The sequence below is a fragment of the Lepisma saccharinum genome, chromosome 23, assembly GCF_977018435.1.
Source record: "Lepisma saccharinum chromosome 23, izLepSacc3.1, whole genome shotgun sequence".
Lineage (NCBI taxonomy): Eukaryota > Metazoa > Arthropoda > Insecta > Zygentoma > Lepismatidae > Lepisma > Lepisma saccharinum.
Window position 1 is genome coordinate 4143006 of NC_139251.1, and position 24703 is coordinate 4167708.

Genomic DNA, 24703 nt, shown 5'->3' on the forward strand with positions numbered 1-24703 from the left:
CCTTGTGACTTTCACATCTTTGGGCCACTAAAGAAGGCTTTGAAAGGTCAGAGATTTCAGTCTGACGCTGAAGTTCAGGACGCTGTCCGTGATTGGTTTGAGATTCAGCCTTCTCAATTTTACATGGACGGCATTTGTAAGTTAGTGATACAGTGGGACAAGTGTCTCAACGCTCATGGTGACTTCTTCTGAACAATATTTTTACTGAGCGCCAACCATAGACGCCTCTAAACAGTGTACCAGTTTCAGCTCGAAATAAAATTTATTTCAGGAATTATGACCACTGAACGGGTTTCAGTTGATCCCCCCTTAAAACTTCATGGAATTTAAAAGAATGAAAGAAATTCATAACAGCGTTTTCGTTTAGAAAGAAAAACTGCTGCTAAGTGGGATACTATTTTTGGACTCTGAAAGGCTATAGTAGTAGAAAAATGGCGGAGCTGACTCATCCGGAAGAAAAACGCTGAAATTTTTTCAAACGTGAACAGCCCAAAAGCGAAAAACGCTGAAATTTTTCCAAACGCGAACAGCCCAAAAGCGAAAAACGCTGAAATTTTTCCAAACGCGAACAGCCCAAAAGCGAAAAACGCTGAAATTTTTTCAAACGCGAACAGCCCAAAATAACAACCCTCTTTCACGGTTTTTCCAAACCTAACGCAGGTAACTGTCAGCGTTGCCAACTCTGCTATAAAAATTTCACCACAATATTTTACGAGTTAAACTAACCTAGTGAGTTGGCAACATGTCGTTTACGCTGTATATTTTAAGATTGTTCACGGTGTACGTTAACCTCAATGTCAGCGTTGCCAACTCTGCGTAGCCGTTTACGCTGTATATTACTAGAGTTCACGGTGCACGTTAACCTCACTGTCAGCGTTGTCAACTCTGCCATCAACATTTCACCACAATATTTTACGAGTTAAACTAACCTAGTGAGTTGGCAACATTTATTCTATCATGCACGAACTAACATAACCTCTCACAATGGTGAATGGCTCTGATTGGTCAGGTCACCTCAGACAGCGTGGCCACCCCCACCCCCTCCCCCTCTCGAACATTTCATGGCGCGCCTTTTGAGATCAATTTTGTGCGCGTGAGCCTCGAAGTCTTTTGTGAGCCCGTACATTTCATATTTTTATGGTCACTGTACAACACAAAAGTGAAAATAAAATTTCAATATTGTTTCTAGCGATGATAAGTGTCACTTTTGGCCCTTTAACCGAGAAATAAAACGCTTTTACTATCTTTTTTGCTTGGTGTTACTGTTGTTTGAGCCGCAATCTAAATTTAGCTAACAAATCAAAACGAGCGCTCTTCAGGGGAGGAAGTATGCTTTCGAAAACAAAGAAACGCGAGAAACAATACAAATTCCAGCATTTCCTCTACCGATGAGCCTCTTTTCGCCGTTCGGGCGGCTATGTTCTTGGTTAATTACGCAAAGGAAAAAAGGGTGTTGGCTTCGAAAGAAAATCTTTACCAGTAAAAATATCTGTATAGGAGTCGTCGCTAATGCTATTTACGCGATTCTTTCCCTCTAATTGCCTGAGCAAGACGGAACGATGTATGTAGGTCAACTCCTAGTCGGATCGATATCGTTTCCTACCTCGCATACATCGCCTCGGCTTTTCGCAGTGCTTAGGGAGAAGGTGACCGGAGTGACTATATTAACAGCATTCCTGCCGTGAATTGTTAGTGACATTTTTGCTGTATTAACTCTAGTGTCTGAGATCTATATGAGCTTGTGGTGCACGGTGTGTTCAATTGCATGAAAACTTTCGCAAGAAGGAGATAGAACAGCTTTACTTCAACAGAGGTAAGTACAGCAATTATGTTTTTAGTTGCTTTATTAACCCGAGTTAACTTGGAATTTACTTTTACATTGCATATTATTAACTCGAATTATCTCGTGATCGCACAATAGCAGTGTATTTTTGTGCTAATCAGGAAAGTCTCGTTTGAGCTTTAATAAGTTTACATAACAAAATTTTACTTGCTTCTACTGGACGTCGTGTGAGAAAAGGAACACGATGACGATGGGATTTTGTGCTAGAGAGAACGCGGGGTTCTCTACATACAGTTTATCGCCGACTTGAATGTCTATGATTTGCGAAGCATCCTCGGCATATGCAGTCTCTCCACTTTCGGGATGTGTGAAATCAACCAGCTCTACATTGTGGACTTTAGGTTCGTCCCCTATATTCGTCACAGTCATAGTCGGAAAGTGAAGGGCTCGCAGTAGCGACCAGTAAGTTACCTTGACAAACTGAAGTTTTCCCCTGAGGTAAAATTGATGGTATGCTTTGACGGGAGTGAGCATGTAGAGTTTGCTTCGTGGATTAAAAGGGGACGGAAATTCTCGATTTGGGATGCGGAATATCTCTAGAACGACTGTCGATTTTAAGTTGTCGAGGCTAACGTTCAGGCTGCTGACGTTGGCTCGCAGTTCCTCCTGCACGTCGTCCAGTTTGTTCTGTATGGGCTCCAGGTGTTTGCTGAAGAGGTTGACGATGCTGTCGTAAGAAGGTTTGATCTTGATTTCCACGCGAAGTTGCTTGAAGTGTTCGTTCAGTTCGCGAAGCTTGTCGGCAAAATCAGCCAAAGCAGTGTGCAGTGTGCAGCTCGTTGACGTTCTGGTTGGTAGGCATCGTGGCGATGGTGTCTCGAATTTGCACGATTTCAATCTGAATGTTTTTCACGTCCTCGGATTTGAGCAAACGATTCACTGCCCTCTTCACGGCTTTCAGTTCCTGCGACTGTATTCTGCACCGCGGTCAAAGCTTTTCTCACGGCGTCCAGCTCACTGGCGTCGGCTACCGTACCCAGCGCATCCCGGAGTCGCGTCATGTCGTCCTGTGTAGGGGTTGATTGCTGCAGTGTTTCCAACTTGCTCTGTATGTCGTCGATCAGGTGATGGAAGTGTGAAAGTTCGGTTTCGGTGTTAAGGCTTTCCAGCTTGGCAATTTGCTGTTGAACGGAGGTCAGGGTTTCCGTTATGCCTGACAATTTCGATTCCAAAGCTTCCTGCACGGTCGATAGATCAGTTCTCATGGTCGATAAAGTGTCCTCGATGTGGATACGGTGCCTTGGATTTTACCGAAATCCTCGTACGGTTCGAGTTCCAGTTTGATGTTGGCCACAGACTTTCCTATAATTTTCAGTTCCTCGGACGAAGGAAAGTTGGCAATGGCTTCTTCGACGGTTTGAAGTTTCTCCCTGAAGTTTTTAACCGAGTTTTCAAGTTCTGCGAAGGATATTAGAGATGGGATCTCATCCCGAAAACTACCGAGTTCGTTTCGTAGATCGGCCACTGCTCGATTGATCAGAAGTATGTCTTCGGGTGCCGGGTTGGTTTCAAGTTGGATCTTAATGTTAGAAATAACATTTTGAAGTTCGCTCAAGCTAGCTTGGATGTTTGTTTCCTGTTCCTCAAACTTAGTTTTTAGTTGAATAATGTCTCTGGACTTTTGTAGGTTAGATAATTCCTCTCGCAGGTTGTTCACTGTTTCCTGAATGCCGCTCAAACTTTCCAAGGATGCTAAATCAGCATACTTGGCGAACAGGGATTTGAATTTCGCTTCGATCTTCCGGATCGGATCCACTAATGTTTTCTGCAGACTTGCGATCTCATCTTGTAGGCTCGAGGACAGAGTGTTCTGGAGAATCAGCAGGTCGCTGCGAAGTTTCTTCACTCGTTGGCCGAGTTTCAGAATTTCAGTGTTGTCGGGTGGCTCGGTATCCGTGCCGCCTCTGGAGTAGGGTGGATCGAAAAACCTTTTTTTCGAAATCGGTCTGCGGCTAGTGCTTAAAGTTTGTGGTTGATGGTCCTTATAACCCATATAAAATTGCAACTTGATCGGATAATATCTTCAGGCTGCGCTTTTTAGTCAAAATTTTAAATTTTTATGAAAAAATGTCAAAAATTTGCAATTTTTCCTGATAGTTTCTCGATGTTTCTGGAGTGATTTAATGGCAAAAAATTACATATATTGCTTGTATGTTGCTTAATATTAACGATTTAGTGTGTTTGAATCAGGGAAAATGGTTTCTTAGTTCGCCAAAATTCGCCAAAAAAATGCCAAATATACAGAAATGTTACAGATGTTGGGTAGGCAATAACCCGCTATAAATACTCGACCCTACCGACTGAAATTTACCAAAAACGATAAGGTATTAGGAAAGGAAGTAAACTGCAGCTCTTAGTTCATCGACTAATCGACTATCCAACACTTACCATGAAAAGTGTGTGAACTAGAGTGCCTCCAAATGCTCTCTCAAAATATCTGAAATGTAGAAGGAATTTTTAGAAGACCAGAGAACAGACCAAAAAATGTACATTGGAAAAGAAGACATCCCGACAACGAAAAGAAATCTGAAAAAAATAAATAGGAAAGAAACAGAGCAGCTTAGCTTGGAAAAACGTATAGAAGAGCGTTCGTCGTCAGTAGTGCGGCAAGTGGACGAAGCTGAAAATGTCGAAGACAAGGAAGACTTACCTGGCGATGATGAAGATGGAGAATTAATTCCGCAAAAGAAGAAGTTTAACTCAGGAAAAAGTAGTCAGACCAGGGTCAATCTGAGTTCGTTTTCGCGTGCATGTGAGAGGGGAGGTGTGTCAGACAGACTAGCTGCACATTTGGCGCCAAGTCTTCTGAGTGATATATATAAAACACTACCTCAAAAGAAGAAATTTAACATTGTTATTGACAGAAACAATTTCAGGCGACAGCGCTCACGAACGCTACAAACACTACAAGAACAACATGTCCCCAGAACAAGAAAATTTTGTCGTTGTACTTCGATGGAAGGAAATATTCTACTTTGGTGAAGGAGACATGTGAAGAGACTGGAAAAACGTACCAACGGACTTGTCAAGAAGAGCACATTTCTCTCATCGAGGAACCTGGTTCCTTCTACCTTACCCATGTTACGCCCAAAACAGCCGACGCAGAAGGAGCAACTGCCGCTATTTGGAACTTTCTCTGCGAAGAAGGCATAGATTTGACGGAATTGTCGTGCATAGGATCCGACGGAGAGAGGAAGAACACGGGGAAGCACCCCGGCATCTTTCGGCGTTTAGGAGAATATATCCAGCGTCCTCTCCAATGGATTGTGTGTCAATTGCATTCTAATGAACTGCCCCTAGGACACATTTTTGAGAAAATTGACGGCAAGACATCCGGCCCGAAGGGATTTCATGGCGACGTAGGAAAGAGCTTGTCTACCTGCCAAGACCGGCCCATCGTCCAGTTCGAAAAAATTGAAGCACTTCTTCCTGATATTGACGTTGATGTTCTCAGCAAAGACCAGGCTTACCTCTGCAAAATGTGCCAGGCTGCAAACAGTGGAGTGTGTCCAAATGATCTTGCGATGTGTCTTCCTGGGCCCATTCACCATGCTCGATGGCTGACTCTTGCAGGGCGCATCCTTCGACTGTATGTAGCAACGTCAAATCCATCACCTGCTCTTAAGACATTGACAGAATTTGTCGTTAAAGTTTACGCTCCCATGTGGTTTTACATCAAATGCAATGGAACTATCAAGGACACGTCAAAAAACCTGTGGCTAACATTACAGAAAATGGAGTACTTACCAAACGATATAAAGACTTTACTCTATGAACGTCTTCAAAATCTTGCTTTCTGGGGCATTCAGAAAACATACTTGTTGGTATGTTGGCAGACAGTCGCCAAAATGTGTGTCAAAACACGGCGAAGAAGATCGGAAGCAAGAAAAAGCCAACCAAACAACACCATTAGAAAATTTGCACCCCCAGTGATTAACTTTAATGCCAAAGATTACACAGATTTAGTGCACTGGGAAAAAGAAGAAATAACATCGCCTCCAGTAGCACACTTACTTACCAATGAAGACTTAGAAGAGATCACAGCAGGAATAGACGATTCCCTAGGAAAACTGCAGACTTTTTTTGACCTGCCGTGCCATAGCTAGGCTGTGGAACGGTGCGTCAAAGATGTAACTGCTGCATCAATTGCTGTATATGGTTATGACTCCTGAGATGGCTATATCAGAGCTCGATTGGAGGACAGGAAAATATTACCAAAGTTTTATACCAAAGCGGACTTTAAAACCTAAATAGGCCAGTCTACCTGGGTGGGTGGGCGGGCGGCACTCGATTTCAGCCACCTACTCGTGGTGAGTGTTGGATAGTCGATTAGTCGATGAACTAAGAGCTGCAGTTTACTTCCTTTCCTATTACCTTATCGTTTTTGGTAAATTTAAGTCGGTAGGGTCGAGTATTTATAGCGGGTTATTGCCTACCCAACATCCGTAACATTTCTGTATATTTGGCATTTTTTTGACGAATTTTGGCAAACTAAGAAACCATTTTCCCTGATTCAAACATACTAAATCGTTAATATTAAGCAACATACAAGCAATATATGTAATTTTTGCCATTAAATCACTCCAGAAACATCGAGAAACCATCAGGAAAAATTGCAAATTTTTGACATTTTTTCATAAAAATTTAAAATTTTGACTAAGATATTATCCGATCAAGTTGGAATTTTATATGGGTTATAAGGACCACCAACCACAAACTTTAAGCACTAGCCGCAGACCGATTTCGAAAAAAACGGATTTTGGATCCACCCTACTCTGGAGTGGCCGAATATATTTTTCGGCATCTTGTGTGTATATAATAGCCTATTGCATATATCTGAAAAGTTGGTTTTCTCTGTTGCAGAAAAATGTCGCAGCCACAAGACACATCCACTGCGTCGTCAGTAGATAGTAAATATGCCTTCTACGACAACCCTGATTTTTTGACCTCTAAGAAAACCGCACCAAAACCTCAAAAACTCACATTCTCTCCATGTTCCGCGCCTCATTTATTGCGCTGACGATGTTTCACAGCGCAGAAAAGCAGTGATGAGTAAATGCACTTTCTCATTCTTGAAGGATGAATGGGCCTTATCGTAATTTTCCTAAAGTCCGGTCATGTTTATATATCGTGACCTTTGTAAACCTTTCGGAACGATGTGATCTTTCTGCCACACACGCACGGCTCTCATTATTTCTGTATTGTGACGTGTTTTTTTTCAAGCAAACAAACAAATAATAATTGTTTTTTTTTTTAGGATTCCTGGCCCCTATAACCCCGCCAAGGTGCGTGGTGCCCAACCAAAAAAAAAAAGGTTCCTACGGCTGCTGTTAGATAACCACACCTCTGTAGAGTTTCACGTGTTTTTTTTTCTCAAAGGTCCTATGGGACACCTCTGTTTGTCAAAAATTCGAGATATTTGCAATTTAACGCAGGACTTCGAAAAAATTTTCGGGAAATTTTTGGTTCCATGACAACCTATGTTCATTTTGGTATGGGAGGACAGAGGACACCGAGACTCGACCGACGCACTATTTTTTTTCAAATATGAACACGTTAAAACTGAACTGGGCTAATAATTTCTTAATTGCAATTATTTTTCCAAAAAAACTTCTGCAACACAGAAATGTTGGCAAGAATTCCAATGTAACCTAGTTGTATTTACTCAGACAAAATCAATAGTTTTACATTCCAAACATTCCCCGAGTGTGCGTGCGTGTGTGTATATGTGACGTCGACCTGTTAAGAATGTCACGTCAATAATACTAAGCTTGGATATGTCATGACCTTCTTTTTTTATAGATAAAACAGAGAGAGGGTCATGTAACTGGTGATTTGCTTGGCTAAGGGGAATTTTCTGAGAATTCTTTCCATTCCAAATATTCTTGTATATGTGTGTGTGTGGTTGTGTAGAGATTGATGCGCTTATGTATGTGTGTAAACATTAAGGCATTGACTTGTTAAGAATGTTACATCGATAATACTGTCTTGGGAATGTTATGCTCTTCCTTTTTCTCTATAAAAAAGAGAAATTTCTGTTGATTGCTTGGTTAAAAAGAATTTCCTAATTATTTGTTTTGTCACAAGAATTGTTTGCATTCCAAACATTCCTAAGTGTTTGCGTAAAGATTGATGCATTAACCTGTTAAGAATGTCACATCAATAATACCGGCTCGGAAATGTCATGTCCTCTTCCTCTATAGAAGGTCATATAAATGTGCTAATTGGTTGGCTAAGAGGGATTTCCTCATTAGTAAAATGAGGTTATAAAATACGTACGTATAAAGGTTTTGCTAATATGGAATGCTAAAGCTCAGTACTTGGCTCTCTCAGGGATTCGAAATCTATTAAGTTAAACAGCATAGAAATTTGACAGCAAGAATTCTCATATTTACTGACGATATTCTTAACAACCTAATAATAAGTTTATAACCTGTGTTGTGATTCCACTATAAACTGTATACAAAATATGCAGTCCCTAGAATGAGATGGACGAGTCTTATGAACCTCGACCTATACAGTTGTACAATCTGGCAATGAATGGATGTTTCTTTTTATTAAGCATAGCAGTGTGTTTTCGCTTATTTTAATATTAGGCAAATATGTTAGAAAGTGTGTGCATGGCCCCAAGAATACAATTTAAAATCACTAATGTGATATGGGCCTCCCCGATGGCGCAGTGGTAGGGTCGTCGCCTTGTAATCAAGGGGTCCCGGGTTCGATACCCGGTGGAGGCACAAGTGGTTCGGATCCCACTTTAAACTGTAGGTCCACTCCCGATTAGCCTTACTGTGCATAAAGTGGACTTAAAACACCAACTCAACTCAACTCAACTAATGTGATATGAACTTTTTTCACTTGTGTGTATTTGAATATGAAAGTGAGGTACTTTGAATGATTGAAGGGAACAATCACAAATAAGCTTGCAACGGTATTGGGAGGTGTCACGAGTTCAAACTTCAGACGATTTCTGTTAATCTGCTAAGGCGATATCAGTACGAAAATTTGTAAAGAAGAAGAGGCAATTTTAGCTAATGGCAACGATGAGGATGAATAATGGTAATTATGATGAAATTGATGTGTGGCACTTAGAAAACAAAACTTCAAAGTGTATTGCAAAAACAGCTACCCCCTCCCCAAATACAAGGCAGTTAACAGAGGTGTATATTTGTTGGTTTACGAGTCTCAGGGCTTAAGTTAGTATGTTCATTATAGCTATACATATTTAAAAAAAGAAATGACCTGAGCAATAAAATATAACAATACCGATCCTGACTTTTGTCGGATGACGTAGTGGTAACGTTGTTGCAATCCCACCTCTGATGGTGTATAAACTTAAATGTTTTGCATAACATGAAATACTGTTAATGGGAATATGTTGTTTCTAATGTTCAATATAGAAAGCAGATAACAAGAAAAAGAAGAAAAGAAATGTTGCAGGTAGATACGGAGCCTCAACCCAAACACATATATGATCAGACAGGATGTCAATGATGCGTTTTTATAACTAACATGTGATTATTCAAAAATTGAAATAGTACAGTGGGAAACAACCAACTAACTAACTCTCTAGGCTTTTTAAACCCGAAGAGAGCAAATACAAGCACAAGCGTAAATAATTAAATAAGTTACAAGGGGGTGAGACATGGTTCGGTCTTTTTTTATCTAGGTATGGATGCAGACAGGTACTAATTTTCGTGTGTGGACACAATTGATAACGGAAAAATCCTCTTCAGCACAATAATATAGTGGTAATGATGGTCTTGCCTTGTTCCCATCGATAACATAGTGGTTACACGAAATTAAAAAAAAAATAAAAAAAAAGACACTGTCCCCTATTTGGAAATACTTCTCGAAATTATTCAACCACTTTTTTTCTCTTCCTATCTTCGTAACTAAAAAAATGTTTTGTCAAATGTTTGGATGACTATGAAAATATTGAGACATATGATGTAATAATAAAACGTTGTTGCATTGTAATCAAATAAATTCGTTGAATATGTAGAATATGGTAGGATATATCTTAAAATGTTAGAAGCTATTTGTTATTATATTCTTTCTCTTTCTCTCTCTCTCTACTCTTTCTTAAATTTTCATCATCATAGTTAAAATTAATCCAACAAAAAATATATATTTTGTGTTGACATGGGAAATATGCAATAAAAATGCATGATCAATAGTTAAGGTCAAAATCTGAATAAACAGTGAGGGTGATACACGCAAGCTTCCAGGCATGTGATTTGCACAGAATTAAATATACAAATGAGAGATGGAAGGCTTTTGTTGTTAAACCTTCGGGTTAAAGAAGGCAACATAATTATTTGGTTAATACGGAGCTAATTAGAAACTGCCATCCTCGAGGCTTTATGATGCAAGTCTCGCCTTCTACAAGTTTATTTTCGACATGATTCTTGTTTGTTTTTTCACTTTTTACAGATAACATCAAAAGCTGTGACATGCGATTTTCTGGTTCTTCTACTTACAACACAAACACTCATGTTTCTTACTACATCGCAACGATGAGGATAGTTAGTATTATATGGGTTTTGGTGAGTCTCAGACCTCTAGGAAAAATAAACTTCTGTAGGAATTTTTGTGTAGTAGTGAGACATGCTAGCATCGTAAATTGAACAGTACATAACTTAGATTTTATTGAAAAGCAAGCGGAAGCTGTTGGAAGCAGTTTGAAGACTGAAATGGCTATGCAAGGATACTTATTGTAATGTTAACATTTTAGTATAATGTTTTCGGAATTGCTTCTCGATAATATTAGGTATTTAATTTAATCTGTTGTTAGATAAAATACATAAATATTAGAATTTAAGGACGGAAAATATGAACGGCGAATGAATGCTACGTTTGACTAATCGTGAAGATGAGTATCACAGTACGTTTTAACGTTTCGGTAAACGTTCTTATACGTTCATAAACGTTTCAACGTTTATATAAGAACGATAAAAACGTACTGTGATACTCATCTTCATCTGCTGGAAAGTGAGAGCGATGTGATAAGCGAACTTTACGACAAGCTAGTGAATGAGATCGTCCGGAAGAAGGAAGAGTTTCAAGGCAAAGGATCGGGTTGGAGTGTTTGCAACACTACACACATCATCAACATCAACATAAGCAAATACAAGCCTCTTTCGGGATCGACTTATGTGAAGCTCCCGCAGGTGATCGAAAACAAGAAAGCCGTTCTTAACATTGATAACAACGACAACCAGTGTTTCAAATGGTGCCTCCTGGCCCATTTGCATCATAAAACAGTGAATGAATTGGATGAATATTTCGAAGACGTTCCATTTCCTGTGCAGCTGACAAAAATCGAAAAATTCGAAAAAACCTATCAACAAAAGAACGAGATTCCAATCGGTGTAAATGTGTACGGATATACAATCAGCAACAAAAAAGTAGCTATTTTTCCGCTACGGATCAGCAAAATTGTAGGTGATGAGGTGAATGTAGTGCACATGCTGTTGATAAAAAATGTGAAACAGCATCATTATTGCCTCATCCGTGATCTTTCGAAACTGATCAGAAGCGAGATAACGAAAAATGAATATCAAATCGAAATCTGTTATCGATGTATGTCATTTTTCAGCAACCTAGGTTCAAGAACCGCCAAGGAGAGGCTGCAGGAGCACCTCAGAGAATGCCTGCAGCTTCAACCATCAAGGTGCGTGTTCCCTGGTGGTTCCCATTTCTTCAAAAAGTACAAGTCTCAGCTTGAGGTCCCCGTTTTCATCGTTGCGGACTTCGAGGCATTCTTGAAGCCCATGGCGATCTGTGACCCCGATCCGGCGAAATCATCAACTACTGCCTAACACGAGCACATACCTTGCAGTTTCGCATACTACGTGCACTGGATGGCAGGAGCGGACGAAGATAGCAAGGAACCGATTCTTTACCGAGGACCCGAGGCTGGAAAACGCTTCCTGGAATTCCTAATCAAGGAAGTCGAGGAATGGGGTGATGTTTTGTTCAGGACTAAACCAATGAATGATCTTACCGAAGACGAAGAATTGAGGTTTGTTTGTGCAACACATTGTCCAAATTGCGGGTCCAAATTTTATGATTGTGTGATAAAAGTGGCACACCACAATCACGTAACGGGCCAGAACATCCGTCCGTTATGTCATATATGCAATTTGAAGCTTCAAACTGCCAAGTTTGTGCCGGTATTTTTCCACGGACTCAGCAATTATGATCTTCACCATTTTGTCAAAGAGCTGGGCTATGACAAAAAATCCATCCGTGTGATTGCCGAGACCGACGAGAAATACATTACTATCAGCAAGTGGGTGAATATTCCACCGGGCTATCAAGGTAAATGATCTCCTGCGACGATGAGTGCACGTTGTGCGCTGCTGGCAAGAAGCCAAAATACAGAAGAATTGAACGTAGATTCGTTGATTCTTACCGCTTTCTCCAGGCTAGCCTCGAAAAATGAGTCGCCATTTTGGACATGCCGGAAGTTACCAGAGATCATTTCCCAGATGTGTCCTTGGACGCTATTCGAAGGAAAGGAGTGTACCCATATGAGTACGTCGACGGGCCCGAAAAGTTCGACGAGACGGATCTTCCGTCGAAAGACGCTTTCAATTCAACCTTGAAGGACTCCGTGTGTTCCGACGAAGAATACGCGCAAGCCAAACGTATGTGGAACGGGTTTCGATGCTGCTCGCTGGGTGATTTCCACGATCGATACTTGAAGCTGGACGTGCTTCTCCTATTCGACGTGCTCCAAGCGTTTCGTCAAGCCGCTATTCGTGATTACAAAGTCGACCATGCGCACTTCGTGAGTCTTCCGGGATTCACCTGGAATGCCATGCTGTATTACAGTAGCATCCGATTGCAACTTTTCGCGGAAGATCAATGCGACATGCAGCTTTTCATCGAGAAATGTATCAGGGGCGGCATCGTGCAATGTTGTTTAAGACATGCGAAAGCAAACAACGAGTACATGGGAGACGAGTACGATCCCAATCAGGAGTCCAGCTACATAATATACTTGGACGCCAACAACCTGTATGGTTATGCGATGACGCAGAAGCTTCCACAGTCTATTTTCGAGTGGTCGGACATCACCAAAGAAGGACTGAAACATCTGCTTCAAGAGGATAATTTTGGAGCTTACACAGCGTTCAAAAGGGTCACCATGGAAGGATCTACCGACATGTACTACACGCCAGCGGAGTTTATCCAGAAACGTCCGATGTGCGTGATCAACACATCGAAACGCAAGCAGGTGGTGATCAGCGACCGCACGAGCATCAAGGTTGTCGTGGATTTCCAAGAGGCGATCCCAGACAATACAGTATGCAGCGTGGTCCTGATTGCAGGGAAAAAGTTTGTTTTTGATGTAAAGAACGAGAGAATCATTGAACAGTTTTCATATTTTTTATTGAAATGAAATAAATACAAATTTGTTACAAACCCCAACCGAGTTTTCTTTTCGTGTGCATTGCCATTGTCGTTCCCAGAGCGGCCAGTCCTTCACCCATGCCAGCGTCTCTGCTGACCAGCCTCCGGAAAGCCCGGTGTTCCAACTGCATGTCGGCATCGTGCCTTGCTGCGAGATCCCTGTTGTCCCGGTACACAATATCATGGTCTTTGCAGGCAGCGTTCAAGGGATTAACACCCGGATCACCGCGACCCAGTCGCGCGTCCAATTTTGGTGCCGGGACCGCAGTATTGGTATCCCGGAATATGCATCTCGAAAGGCAATTTGTTGATGAGGTCGTTGATGAGTCTCTTCCCTTCCGCCAGCTTCCAGAATCGCGGGAGCAAGATGTTGATGATGTTGATCAGATACCCGATGCCTTTCGGTTCGTTGACGATGAAGCGGCTTAGTTTGGAAACGATCATGTCCACGATGCCAACCCAACCTTTTCGTTGTGAAAGTTTCGGTTTCCGGCCCTTTCTTCTCCGGCGATGACCAGCAGCCGGTCCACGAGTTTAGGAACGTCGTCCAGCCACACGAATTCCACGGGCAAATTGGAGTAGCGCTTGATACCGCTGCATGTAGGCAGAAGAGTGGCGCCAGGTTGCTGCTTGATTTCGTTCCAAAACGGTTTGATGATGTTCCTGTACTTCTCGGTGCTACTCGACTTGGCCCTGTTCTGAGATGGGTCGTTGTTCTGATACAAAGCATCGGTCATCTTGAGAATTTCCTTGTAATTGTCGTAATCCTCTTCGGAATACACGTTGGCGTCGGGGCGTTTTCTAGTGATCAGTTCCCATAGTCCCGGCGTGCCTGCGTACTTCTTGAAGAAACCACTGCGTCCCGCTCGGCTCTCGTTGTAAATGATATCGTCCTTGTCGATCGTGACGTGCCAACTGCCTATCTTTCACACAACGCTCCTGGAAGGGTCGGGTGATGGATGCAAACCGAAAACATCGTCTCTGTCATCGCTTTTGGTGCTCAGATATTTGGCTGCGGTCGGTCCTAATCGTATTCCCTCGACGGAAGACGAACTGCTGCTGCTGCTGGGCGACAGAAACCTAGTTAGAAGCGACGGCAGTTGGAAGTGTTGGAGAGTTTTGGCGGGTGAAGGAGGAGTGGGAGGATAGTCCGTAATGTTGCGAACTGCCACCGGCACCAACTCTGTGATCAAGTCCTTGTTATGTTCGGCAACATCTTTGATTTCTTTGCCCAGGTCACCGATCACATCGATGAACGGTTGCTCCTGTCGCTTCTTCTGCTCATAATATCCACGATTCTCTTCCTTCCACCTATTGAATCGTTTAGCAAGGTACTCGGTCAACTTGATGTTTTCTTCGGCTTTCGTTTTGCACATTGCAAAATGAAGTTTTGGGCCTATCTGTTTTCTTACAATTTTGTTATTTTATTTGGACGGAAGAAACAAGAGAGAGCTGTCAATGAAATGATATTGTTGATAATCTTATCTTTTTCGTTGTTCATCTCGTACCATGCATCTGAAAATTTTCTAACACTCTGCTTATGATATCCATCAAGCATGTCTTCCATTTCGTCTGTTATTGCGTGAAGTTCTTCGGTATTCACGACCTTTCTCCCCGTGATTTTAAATATGTGGTCCTTCATGATCATCTGGCACGGCACGGCGAACGCTGGCGAACTATCGGCGATATCAATTATTCTGTGGATGTTATCTTCTTCTCTACCCGACACAATCTTGAAGATCTGATAGAGAAGCTCCACAGGAAGGTTGATTACATTAGCAGATCGTGATGTATTCATTTTTTCTTTTTGTTCGACTCGTACTATTATATTACATTTTCTACCACGATAAACTCGTTGATCTTGTTACGATACTTCCCCTAGTTCGGTTTGCGAGTCATGTCTATCGTGGCGAAGCCGTAGTCGTCAGCATAGCAGAAATGCGCACAGAGGTTGCGAAACGACTCGTACGTCATATCCCCTCCGACGAACTCGTCGTACACGTGCTTGAGGTTGCTGCCATCCTGCCGAAAAAAGCAAATGAAGTTGGCGTTGTCCTTGATCAGCTGCTTGGGGATCTTCGAGAAGGTCTGATACAAGTAAAAGCAGTCCATGCCCTTGTCGCGATCTCGAGTGAAGTAGTTGCAAACCTCATCCTGATTCTCGAGGATGACGTCGTCGAAGACAACCACCGAATTCTCACGACTCTCGTCCAAAGGTACCATCTGCGAGGCAAAGGTGGCTATTTCCAGATCGTCGTAGATTGCAATCAGCTGCCGGAATTTCGATTGCTCGAGGCTCTTGGAAAAGACGTACAGGTGTCTGCTCTCCCAATCGAGCCAGTGGGGAGCCAGGATGAAATTGTCTACACATCAATGTGGTTTTGCCACAACCCGAGGGCCCCACGATGAGGCATCTGATACTTTCGGGGAGCAATTCGCCATTTTTCTTTCTTCCATTACCTTCGCCAACGTCCGGGAACCTATTGGCGGACAGTTCCTGCTCGTAGAATCGACCCTTGATGTCCTCACCGTCCGCGGTGCTCTTCAGCTTGTAGGTGGGGATGTAAGGAGGTGATGAAGGCAGGAGAACATCGGTCACGGTGAAAATTTCTGTAGACCAGTTTCGAGTGAAACCTTTGTCAAACACTCCGGGGCGCTTGAACTTGCTCACTCTCACCTTGTCTCCTATTTTATACTTTGGCTTCTTGATTTTTTCGCCAGTGTTTCGTTTGCAGTACACTTCGGAGAGCAGGCACCTTTCGTTTCGCTTGATCACTTCCAGGGGTTTCATCCCGATCGTCCTGTGAATTCGGTTGTTGTATTCCTCCACCAGTTCGGGCACCAGATCCACCCACTTGTAGTTCCCGCGGAGGGTGAACTGTTTCCACATGAGCCCCTTGAGGGTCCTGTTGAATCGCTCCACGATGCTTGCTTTCAGCTCACTGTAGGTTGAATAGTGAAGAATACCGTTCTCCTTGAGCATCCTCCCGAAGGCAGAGTTGTAGAATTCCCTGCCTCGATCGGTCTGCAGGAAACAAGGGGATCTCTGTTTGAGAACAGAAGCGAAAGCTTTGCCGACCTCGACCCCGGTCTTGTTTTTAACGGGTATCGCCCAAGCGTACTTGCTGAAAGTGTCGATCACGGTGAGGAGGTATCTGAACCCCTTGTTGAACTTGTGAAGCCCCTTGAGATTCCCCGTGCTCATCTTCACGAGGTCGGCATGCCAGAGGTCGTCTATCCCTTTGGTGACCACGGGCAGTCGAGGATAATTCCTGCGGGCAGGTTTGTGCAGTTCGTTCACGATAGCTGCTCTCATGGCAATGGAGGTTGTTTGAGGCTTATAGACAACAGAGGCTCAGATGCAAAAATATGGAGCACCTTCTATTATCTCCCTTGCTTTCTTGCATTTTATTCTTTGCTTACTTGCTTGCTTACGATAGACGACTGTCACTGGCGACGGGATAGGAGAGCACCAACTCCAAAAAAAGCGGTATCGGATGCTCCATATTCGTCTCGATAGATTCGGAGTACAGACGATCTCCGACGGAAACGTTGTCGTACGAGACTCCGACTTTCATGTTGTCGTGCTTGATCCTGAACACACTCTCCCCGTGATGCAGACTTATCGCGACACGGCTCGGGGGATGCAAGTTCACAATCCGGAGACTTCCGCCACCTAGCGAGAGTTCGTAGAAGATGCTATTGTTGTTGAAGATCAAGAAAATCTTGCCAGTGTTCTCTTCGAACTGCTTCATAATAACGTTCAAGTGGACGATTGTAGCTGCCAACAGGTCGGTTCGGAAAGCAAACAGGGCATCGTCAAGCATGTCTCGAGCTTTGACGACCTCTTCGCTGGATATCTTGACGTACTTGGGAAGCGTGGCGCCAGGTATTCTCCTGTTGTAGCCGAACACGTTGGTTGGCTTGTTATAGCGCATTTCTTTCTTTCCCACTGCTCAGACTATTTTATTAATTTTTCCTCTTCTAGCTTCGAGAAAAGGTCTCGCAGATATTTTTACTGGTAAAGATTTTCTTTCGAAGCCAACGCCCTTTTTTCCCTTGCGTAATTAACCAAGAACAGAGCCGCCCGAACGGCGAAGAGAGGCTCATCGGTAGAGGAAATGCTGGAATTTGTATTGTTTCTCGCGTTCCTTTGTTTTCGAAAGCATACTTCCTCCCCTGAAGAGCGCTCGTTTTGATTTGTTAGCTAAATTTAGCTTGCGGTTCAAACAACAGTAACACCAAGCAAAAAAGAAAGTAAAAGCGTTTTTTTTTCTCGGTTAAAGATCCAAAAGTGCCACTTATCATCGCTAGAAACAATATTGACATTTTATTTTCACTTTTGTGTTGTACAGTGACCATAAAAATATGAAATGTACGGGCTCAAAAAAGACTTCGAGGCTCACGCGCACAAAATTGATCACAAAAGGCGCGCCATGAAATGTTCAGGAGGGGAAGGGGGTGGCCACGCTGTCTGAGCTGACCTGACCAATCAGAGCCATTCACCATTGTGAGAGGTTAGGTTAGTTTGTGCATGAGAGAATAAATGTTGCCAACTCACTAGGTTAGTTTAACTCGTAAAATATTGTGGTGAAATGTTGATGGCAGAGTTGACAACGCTGACAGTGAGGTTAACGTACACCGTGAACAACCTTAAAATATACAGCGTAAACGATGTGTTGCCAACTCACTAGATTAGTTGAACTCGTAAAATATTGTGGTGAAATTTTTATGGCAGAGTTGGCAACGCTGACAGTAAGGTTAACGTACACCGTGAACTCTTGTAATATACAGCGTAAACGGCTACGCAGAGTTGGGAACGCTGGCAGTGAGGTTAACGTACACCGTGAACGACCTTAAAATATACAGCGTAAATGGCTACGCAGAGTTGGCAACGCTAACAGTTACCTGCGTTATTTTTGGAAAAACTGTGAAAGGGGGTTGTTATTTTGTGCTGTTCGCGTTTAAAAAAATTTCAGCGTTTTTCGCTTTTGGGCTGTTCGCGTTTGGAAAAATTTCAGCGTTTTTCGCTTTTGAACTGTTCGCGTTTGGAACAATTTCAGCGTTTTTCGCATTTGGGCTGTTCGCGTTTGGAAAAATTTCAGCGTTTTTCGCTTTTAGGCTCTTCGCGTTTGAAAAAGTTTCAGCGTTTTTCGCTTTTGGGCTGTTCGCATTTGAAAAAAATTCAGCGTTTTTCGCTTTTGGGCTGTTCGCGTTTGAAAAATTTTCAGCGTTTTTCTTCCGGATGAGTCAGCTCCGCCATTTTTCTACTACTCGCTATGTTGCCAAATTTATGAATTCAGGGCACTGGTTTTTTTCAGGGCGGTCAATTAAGATGTTGCGAAGAGTACCATTCACTTTTCAAAACAAGAAGCTCGGCAATAATTTTCTACTTACCCCCTTCCGAGAAACCTTACTCACTTACAACATTTCCATCCCATACTGCATAATAAACCCACAGACCTGGATGATAGTCATAAATAACCCAAATGACTGACAGTCACCTTAAAAATTGGAACACCAGTAGGGGAAATTTCGTGTTGCGACGTCCTTATGGAAATGACTAACGCCTTACATTATTAACACTGTTTAGACTAACCTCAACTATTAGTTCTCGTGCACAGAGTCCGAGAACGGGATCCCAAATTCAAGTCAATAAATGTTATATGCCAAATTATTAAACTTCAATCCAGAATTGTCACAGGTAGTTAAAGGATAAATACTTTACCAAGTATGAAAATACGCTGACGTCATAACGTAGGACGTGGAAACTCCAGGTCTAGCAAACTTCTTTCAATATGAAATCGAACTGACAGACTAAATTCCCGTCATGCAACAACAATATAGAGGCCTCTCCAATGGCGGAGTGGCAGCGTCGTCGCCTTGTAATCAAGGGGTCCCGGGTTCGATACCAGGTGGAGGCACATAGTGGTTCGGATTCCACTTTAAACTGTAGGTCCAATCTCGATTAGCCTTATTGTGCATAAAGTGAACTTAAAACTTCAAACAACAATACAGCATTCTACCAAATTTAAGGCCCATAATGAAAAGTGAATTCGGTAGACTAGTTGAAGAGAGAGGGGTAAAACACCACTCCTCAGGGTCAACTTACAGACACCCAGTGCTATTAGTTAAAAAGCGAGATAATTCATACAGATTCGTCTCTGATTTCCTCAAATGTAACACAAACATCAAACAGTAATCAATGGTATTGCGGAGAACTGAAGAAAATTCTCGCGGACATGGGTAACAAAAAATTGTTCACAACTTTAGACCTGAAAATATTATTTTCCAATTTCCTCTCACGGAACGCTCGAAGAAAGTAACAGCTTATTCTATTAATGAGCTGGGATCATGGAAATATACACATATGCCAATGGGACTCACTAGTAGCTCGATTATTATGAATCATGAAATTCAAATGGTCCTAAGTGATATCCCGAGCAACAAAATATCATGTCGTACGGACGATGTGACTTGCTATACAGGTAGCTTCCCGGAAATGTTAGCAGCAATTAAGTATGTGGTTAAGATACTTCTGTGGGCCTACCCCAAATTATGGACAAAAAAGTACCGCTTTGCTTTCACGGAAGTACTAGTATTAGGACAATTGATATCTCAAATGGTAATCAAAATATCGGACCACATGCTAAAAAGCCATTACACAATTCCCTCAGCCTAAATCAAAGAATCGTTTAAAATGCTCTCTAGGAGTAATCAATTTTGTTAGAATACACGTAAAATCCTTCCACGTCCCAGTGGAATGCATATTCCGCCCACTCAAATAAACGTAATATCCGAGTGGACCGCAGTACACCAACAACGTTTGAAAATCTAATGACTATGATTACAAATGCGCCCATATTAAAATACTAAGACCTAATGAAAAGCAAATTGTTTACTGTGACGCGTCACACGTAGGGTGGCCGGGGCCAAATGCAAGAAGAAGAGAACTGGTCGCGTTACCCTACAACATACTGCAGTGGTTGCCTTACCGACATCGAGAAAAAATAGATCTTTTCACACTCTAAATTTCAGCAACATTTTAAGTTCTTAAGAACTTTCGGTGTTTTGTAATAAACTCAAAATTTCTATTAATAACCGACAATCATGCTCTCTGCTTTCGGACAATTCAATTTTAGCAAGGAAAGCACCCTTTTTTTTTCAGGAATTTGATTTTGAAATTCAACACGTATCATTTGCAAGAATAAAGCGAGAAGTTAACCACAAGTTTAGAAGTAAAAAACGAGATTGCTTGAAAAGCAAAATTAACGAAATTGAAACAAACAGCAAAAATAAAAATATCAGAGATTTATATAAAGGTGTAAATGAGTTTAGAAAGGGGTGGCAACCTAAAGTAAACTTGATAAAAGATAAAGACGGTGATTTTCTAGCTGACCCAAGCGATATTCTAAATAGATGGAAGAACTACTTTAATGACCTTTTAAATGTCCATGTAGGAGATAAATCAGAAGTAAATGAAGTCCACACAGCAGAACCTTTAGTTCCAGAACATAACTTGACTGAAGTTAAAGATGCTATTAAAAGGCTAAAGAATAACAAAGCACCTGGCATTGATTTAATACCAGCGGAGTTAATTAAATATGGTGGAAATTCATTAATATGTCAAATTCATAAATTAATTTGTTTAATATGGAATAAAGAAGAAATCCCTAAACAGTGGAAAGAATCCATAATTGTTCCTATGTTTAAAAAAGGTGATAAAATGAACTGCAATAATTACCGTGGAATTTCTCTACTCTCAACAACATATACAATATTATCTAACATTCTTTTAACAAGACTAACCCCATATGCTAATGAAATTATAGGTGATTATCAATGTGGATTTAAACGCAACAGATCAACTACAGATCAAATTTTTCACATCAGACAGACACTTGAAAAAAAGTGGGAATATAATCAAAATGTCCATCAGCTATTCGTTGATTTCAAAAAAGCTTATGATTCGGTCAAAAGAGATAAATTATATAATATATTAGTAGAGTTTGGAATACCTAAGAAGCTTGTTAGTATGATAAAAGTATGCACCAGTGAAACAGAAAGTAAAATTCGTGTGGGTATTAATATGTCTGACAAATTTACAATTCATGATGGGTTAAAACAAGGAGATGCATTATCTCCATTGCTCTTTAATTTTGCCTTAGAATATGCTGTTAGGAAGGTAAACGAAACTAAAGAAGGACTAAAATTAAATGGTGTGACTCAGTTGTTAGCATATGCAGATGATGTAGACTTACTGGGGGATGATGTGAATACAATTATGAATAATGCTAAAATATTTTTCAAAACTGCTAAAGAGATAGGTTTGGAAGTTAACAAAGAGAAAACTAAATATATGCTTACAGGCCGAAACCAAGTGTTAGGTAATAATCAAAATCTAATTATTGATAACAACTCGTTTGAACCAGTTTCCAAATTCAAATACTTAGGAGTAATATTAACAAATGAAAATTATATTAAAGAGGAAATTAAAAGTAGGCTTAATTCAGGAAATGCATGTTACTTCTCTCTTCATAAACTTTTGTCTTCTCGTTTAATATCTAAGATACTAAAAGTTAAAATATACAAAACAGTAATTTTGCCTGTAGTATTATATGGATGTGAAACTTGGTCCCTTACATTGAAAGAGGAACATAAATTGAGAGTATTTGAAAATAAGATCCTTAGGAAAATATTTGGACCTAAAAGGGATGAGGAGACAGGTGAGTGGAGAAGGTTACATAATTTAGAACTACATAATTTGTATTCATGTCCAGACATTATTAGAATAATTAAATCAAGAAGACTTAGGTGGGCAAGCCATGTGGCACGAATGGGAGAGGAAAGAGGAGTTTACAGGATTCTTGTTGGGAAACCTGATGGTAAGAGACCAGTAGGAAGGCCAAGACGAAGATGGAGGGACAACGTCGAGATGGACCTAAGGGAAATCGGTAGGGATGGAAAAGAGTATATCTTGCACAAGATAGGGACAAATGGAAGGCCTGTGTTGCTGCAGCCATGAACCTTCGGATTTAAGAAGGCTAGAGAGTTAGTTAGTTAGTTAATCATTTGCAAGTAAAAGTGCAATGGTTCTACCTCAAATTCTATCTTTTGCACAACAACGAAATAAAAATATCAAAATATAAACAATGCATGAACAATCATAACAAAAGTGTCAAAATTATAGAAAATATTTGGACCCTTGTTAAGAAATATTAAAAAGGACCTCTGTGAAACAAGATCAACAAACCTGGACTGCTATACACGTACCACTGACCCCTTAAACCTCTGGGCTTGCAGCTGTCAGTTCGCAAGTCTCAGTCCCGGAAGGAGAGATTTCATCGTTTTTGAACGTCGGCAAGTTATCCGGCTACACAACCAGTGCAAATCTTTAAGGGAAATATCACGCGTGTTCGGCATTCCTAAATCAAAAGTGCACGTGATCATAGATCGCTCCAGTGAAATATAATACTACTCCTTACTTTCCAGTAAATGTTCACAACTAGTCTGGTGAGAAAAAGAGAATGTAACGAATACTCCCGTGTTTCCTTGAGCAAAGACACTTCCTTCCTACCCTGAGCAAGCATGAGCAAGCACCCATCCCTTCCTTCAGTGACCAACACTGGCAGAGTGACTCACCGCAGGCTTGCGCTCGTTCCATTGTGCGTATTAAACAGGTATCTATTTCGTTTGCTGCTTGTATTGTTTGAACTCAGATTTATATCAAGCTAACATTCCAAATTTTTCGTAAAATATGTAGTGAACAAGTTGTATACATTATGGTTCTTTCTCCAGAGTGATGTTACTTGCTATTTACACGAGGAAGATAGGTGTGTTTTAAACATCTCTTCTGAACCCAAAGGTGAGCACGAAGAAGTAAGCATTGAAGGTAATAACAAGGAGATAGAAGATAAAGCAAATTCTGGAATAAATGATATAGAAATTAAGTAAACATAGTAGTTATCATCAGATTACTCTTTAGCGAGAAGTAGGACATGTTATGTTAAAATGTTGAATACGAAAGCATTTGCATTAAATATAATAGTTTACTAGGACATATTAGCATGTAACGATAATATGACACATGTTCAGCTCAAAAATTAAATTTCAATTGAACTGTTGAGTTCACAATTCCCTAACTGCTAAGTAATAGGCGACTTCAACTTGCAGCAAGACGAACATTTTTTAACGAGACAGGGTTAGGAAGGGAAAACTCTCCATGCATTCGAAAGATAAATGTTCACATTTCGCGTACAAAGTTGTAAATTTCTTGGTACTTGAAATGTAAAAGACTTGAGGACTAAAAGTGGTAAACGCTGTAAGTGACAAAGGTGTTGAGAAATCGCATCGTTCCGCACATCAGCCCGTAAGAACGTGCACACTAGTGACCTCTTTACACGCCCTTTGAACTGCTTAGAGGGCTACCAGCCACATTTCACCTTTACTACATTATAAAGCATGGCATATTGCACAGTTTAACGTTGAAAACTGTGTTAGAATTATTTTGACAGTTACAGCGTTTACCAATTTTAGTCTTCACGTCTATACACTGGGATTGTCTCTTAATTCTTCAAGAAGGACTGTTTATGTATTGTTCGCAATGAAGCTTGTTACTTGGATCAAATTACCGACACTTATGGTGTCGATAAAACTTCACAAAGTTAGCACTGTTTTACATTTATTCGGACTATTTGGGATGTAAAAAATCGGAAATTAATTTCTTAGCTTGGAGTGGATCTTTTGGATTGACTTTTTATTCCGAAATTCAGTAGCATCCTTTGTTTTAAGCATACGTTTCCAAGGAGCCACGTTAGTTTAGACTATTTATTGTTTCTCCATCCTATTCGAAGTTACGTGGTGCTCAAAATGTAAGACATTTGCCATTTCTTTCAAATTCCTTCCGGAGGCCAGACACAACCCTAAACTGTAGGACGTGTTCGGAGATATAAATGCATTTCACAGCCATTCCTTTCCTATTTATTTAGCAACGAATTTCTCTCACTTTTTGCTAATCGCGACGATCAGAATAAATGATGTGATGAAATTAATGAGGGGCAGTACCAACGAACACACATACCTACGGTGGGAGTCGAATCCGAGACACCAGACACCTTGGCTAACAAGTCCATTTCGGTCGTGATTTTTATTTCCCTAATCATTCCACAATAATTGTTTCCTCCCTTTAACTACACATGAAACAAAAAGAACAATCTAAATAAAACAGGTGCGAGTTCACACTGTAACAACAAAAAAAGAAACATATGCATGTGAAAATATAATGTAATATTTATCTTTAGGTTATTGTGATTAATTTTGTATATTAAAGAAAGTTATAACATGACGGGAGTAGAGGAACAACTCCAATGGAACACTCATGCCTTATGGAGAATTTGCATTTCTCGCCAAACAAGGTTTCGAGTTCAAGTCCTGACC